At 48.4% G+C, this 4,538-nt stretch overlaps 1 long non-coding RNA gene across 1 annotated transcript; it reads left to right on the top strand.

The window, feature by feature from the left end:
* The first annotated feature begins 345 nt into the window (after positions 1 to 345).
* On the top strand, positions 346 to 2,370 carry LOC142420637 (uncharacterized). Its single transcript, XR_012778786.1, has 3 exons — positions 346 to 463; positions 1,484 to 1,614; positions 2,278 to 2,370. It is a non-coding gene; the product is annotated as an uncharacterized LOC142420637 (long non-coding RNA).
* Positions 2,371 to 4,538: the final 2,168 nt, after the last annotated feature.

Here is a 4,538-nt window from a genome sequence, read left to right as displayed (position 1 = left end):
CGCTGCGACAGAGGTTATACCCATCTGGGGTTCTTCCTTCTCTGCAGGACCACGTGAGACTCTGCTGTGCCCGGGAGCTGGCTGGAGAGCACTGACTCTCCTTGGAAAATGCAAATCACCCTCGTTGTTTCTATGTCTTGTCAGGTTGTATAAAGATGCTTCAAGTTTATGCCAGGCCACCATGTGAGTCACTCTCAGTATCTGCTCTGCCCTCCCCACCACTGTTCCCCTTCTGCATCAGGGATGAACACAGGAGAGTGTTAGACCAAGAACAGACACACTGAGTTTCCTTACTCATTTGATAAGGCCTGTTAGTACACCTGTACTGATCGACATGAATTAGCTGTTAATCTTTCCTAGTTCTCCTGTATCAGCCCTCCCAGGACTTCTGGATACAGCCTTAGACGACAGGACTGTCTGCCTGCGTTGCACAGGTCCACTGGTACTCTGAGTGATGCTGAAGGTTTGTACCAGCAGCAGACGCTGACCGTCCAGGCACAGGTTATTGTTTATATCAGCTAAATTACCCAGTGACCCAGGCCTGCTTCCTGCTGCACTGCCCAGCAGTCCTGCCTATTTAGCATTTAGCTCTGAAATTGCAATAACGAGATTACTTGATATAAAGCAAAGCTCCACCAGCTTTGCCACTCTGGCTCTCCTCCTCCCGTTCTGCACAGAGGGCTCTCTCCCAGGAGGAGTCAGCAGTGGATTTGTTGCTAGAGATTGCGCTTGCTCTGGCTATGCCTATATCCTTCAAAGAGAATCACTGCGAGGAAGGAAGAGCTGTTAGTTTAATCAGACTGTTTATCCCTTCAAAGTGAGCAGTTCACTTGGAATAAGTAGAGGAGCTCAGTGGGCTCAGCTAACAGCAGCTTATCCCACCAATTTGCTCTTCCAGAGACGGCTTCTACCTTCTCCTGAAGGTGCAGGGGAAGCGGTGGGTGAGAGGTACGCTTGGTTCAGACGTACAGAGCAGGGGTATAGCTGTTGTCAGTGCAAAAAATGCAGCTACAGGGGAGCATGGACCTGTGAGAGCATTTGGGAGAAATGTATTAATAGACTGCGCTAGGCAATGAGCATCTGTGGGATTGACAGTAATCAGGTTTTATGGATCAGGACTAGTGGGTCCTCGCAGGCAGGGGCCTGGGCACTGTAAGGGTTAGCAGTAGTGGGCAAGCTGGGTCTGGTGCCTCTCAACTGAAAGCAGGTGGTTGTGGAGAAGGGTTGGTGGCTCCATCATGCACAAGGACATATTACACTCAAATTTACTCTCCCAACAAGAGATTGTCTGTTCCTGCTTGGAAACATGGTGCAAGTGGCACTTCTGATGGAGCAAGGAGAGCTTTTAAAAAAACTTCTGCTATGTTTAATTCCCAGACTGAGAAACAAATCCTCAAAGCAGGTGTGATGGCAAAATGGGGGGTTTTGCCCAATTTGTGGCAAAGTGAAGGCCTAACTTGTTGCAAATGTGATGCCTTCACAGGTGGATGTGTTCTTCTTCTGTTCAAACATTGGAGGATGGGGCTTCATTTTGGACATAAGACTGTCTGTGGAGGGGCTTGAGGCAGGAAGGGAGCAGCTATGAAGGAAACAGGACTGCATGTAAGAGTGCGGGTGAGTAATGTGTCCAGCCTCATTCACAGCAGCACTACTTCATCATGCACCAGCAGAGCCCTGGTCACCCCCTCCCCAATTCCTGTCTGCATGAATCTGAGCAAAAAAACTTTTGGGGGATGGTGATTTGGCTGCAGCTGGATTTACCTAGGGTTTTGGGAATGTGAAAAGGGACTGGCGTGCCAACCCTACTCTGCCCTGAGTACTGCTGAGGAGTACAGAGATAGCAGATATTGTTAGAGCAGAAGTGTGTAATAGAGCCTGTGCCTTCTTGTGCTGCTCTTTGAGCCATGGCCACAGAGAGTGGGGCACAGCTTTCTTTGGACAGGTCCTAATGCATGGATAAAATAGGGTTTTAACTCTTACCTGCCCCCAGTTACTCAAGGCCCATGAGGGACGTTATTCTGTTGCATTAGAGCAGATGGACAGAGTAGCTAGGGACACATCCAGACAAGAGCTGCCATGTGGTAGAGGAGAAAAACGTGGAAATTTGATAATTGAGGATAAGGTTGGGGAAGGCAGTAGGACCTGCCTCAAGGGAGGAACTCAGTCAGCCTGTCTTCCTTGCCCTGTGGTGATGGAGTCAAGGTGCTGCAGTTAAATTGCTGATGCTGGCACTTGCACAGGATCTTGTGTATTAACTGCACTGTTGTTCTGTTGCAGATGTGTGAAAAATTACCCTGCTGAAACTACACTAACCGCAGCATGCAGTATGTATACTTGCAAGCACAGTATGCAAAGTCTGACCCCGCCAGGTAAGGATATGTGACTGTTCTCTCACACTTGCTTATGACTATTTAGTATCTGCACAGCAGCAGCACCAGTGAACCCTGTTTATATTATGCTGGGACTTTATTATATCAGGTGCTGCAAAAAGAAACAAAAATGCTCCTTTTCCCAAAAGCAGCATAGAGACCAAGTGTGGGATTGAGGCTCTTGGCACCCGTAGTCTATAACATCTTCTCTGCTTCTCTTTGGATTTCATGCAATTTGCACTATACAGATAATTAACAGAAATGTGTTGATCAAATCTCTGTGACTAACTAGAAATTGAGATTTTATTCTTCCCTTCCCTCCTGTAAGAGGTAAGAGACCCAATGCCCAAAGCTTAATAGGGATCCAGATTGCACCTGTATAACCCTCGGTGAGCTCCTGAAGTGTGTGTGTGCGTTGATGATGAACTTCTCATTTATAAACCTCCTATTTACAAATTAATTCTCAAGCACAGGCACTTAGGCTGACCTGAGAAACCAGCACTGACAAATACCTTTCAAGCCCATTATATTCTCGCTAAATCTACTGCTCTTTCCGGCCTCTGCATTGGGAAAGAGGTCCATGTTAGAAAACGTATCAATGGTATCCCGTTACAAGGGATAACAGGTTCATTGCTTATTATCTGAGATTGTTTGCAGTTACTACCATCATTTTAACTTGAGGTCTGAGCTAGCAGCCAAGCTAGAGGGCAGGTATTTACTCCTGTTCCTGGTGCCACCACCTTCCTTGCTGAATGCCTTATTGCATGGTTGTGTAGGAGTTATGACAGAAATGAGGCATATCCCACAGGAGGGTCAGCTGGTGAGTGCTGGGTGCAGCTCTTGGGGTAGACTCTGGAGGGGGAGAGCTTTGCCGGTGGCCATTGGATTTGTCATTCATCTGCCATCAACCAACAGCTTTTGAAGACCACAGCAGGAACCTGGGCAGGGGATGGTGTGGTAATCTAGCATCTGCTTGCGCTAGCAGCGATGCCCTTGTGTTTTCTTTGCTGTCCCTGGACTTGCTGAGAAGCCAGGACAGGGTCTCATCTGGCTAAGTGTTAGTCCCTTTGTTGATGTCTCCATGTGAATTACCCACTGCCTGCAATTGCATGATCCTGGAGTTTCATCTGGCTGTATTTCCTGGCACCTTGACTTTCAGGAGACTAAACTTCCACCGGTGCCTGTAACTGCATTAATTACTGAGCATGTCTGGAGGAGCTTGTGTGAGCTGACCACTTCTTCCCTGAGGCCATCTGGGAAACAGAAAAAAGGCTGCCTGGAGTCCCTGTGCCCTGAAAAGCTGGATTCCCTAGGAGCATGCCTAATCACAGCAACAGGAAGCTGAGATAAATGTGTGCAATGTCCCAGAGCTTTGAATATCTGCCCAGGAAATGGGATACCTGCAGGCCTCTTTCTGCCTACAGGAGATATGAACATCCATCTGGTGCTGCATCATGCCATGTGAACATACCTGCAGGTAACTGTGCAGCTTGTTCAATCCCTGCTGAAAACATGCCTGGCCCAGACATGGATGCCATTGTGCTGATGGGTAGTGTGCAGTGCTGCATGTTCCAGCATCAATCCAGCCCTGCGTACTGATGTATACAGGTGGAGCAACCCATGGCTGGCTCTGCTAGATGACACTGCAGGGCTGTTGGCAACTGTTTTTTCCTGTAAAACTCAGAGCCTGCAAGACAAGAGGTACCTGGTTGCACTGCTGGAAGCAGCAGCTGCATATCACATTCTCACAGGCCCCTGCAACTCACTGCTTGTGGAGCTGACACAAGAAGACACTTCAAAGCTACGCTGGTGCAGCTCCCAGTAAGCTGGTGTGGGATGTCTGTATGCGGTGAGGTGGAGTTTACTTGCCCAGACAGAGATGTCCAGGGATGTGAGAGGTTCTGGAGTAGATAAGAAGTCATCCCAGGGACAGAAGTTGTGACACAGGATGTACTGCAGTCCCATGCCCTTTTGGAATGACAGCTGGAGGAAAAGCTGGGTCTCCAGGGCATCTCAAATGGCACCAGACGTCTGTGTGGGCAACTGAATCCGTATTCTGGTTGCCAGAGCAGACACTGGCTTCACTTGAATCTCTCTCCAGACCTTGCCAACTAGAGCTCCAGGGCTTGGTTTGGTTACCTTAATACCAATCTCTAAGTACTATCTTAG

This window comes from Mycteria americana, chromosome 25 (genome assembly GCF_035582795.1).
Source record: "Mycteria americana isolate JAX WOST 10 ecotype Jacksonville Zoo and Gardens chromosome 25, USCA_MyAme_1.0, whole genome shotgun sequence".
NCBI classification, from domain to species: Eukaryota; Metazoa; Chordata; class Aves; order Ciconiiformes; family Ciconiidae; genus Mycteria; species Mycteria americana.
Note: the sequence above shows the minus strand (reverse complement) of the source record. Positions and strands in the feature narration are given on the sequence as shown.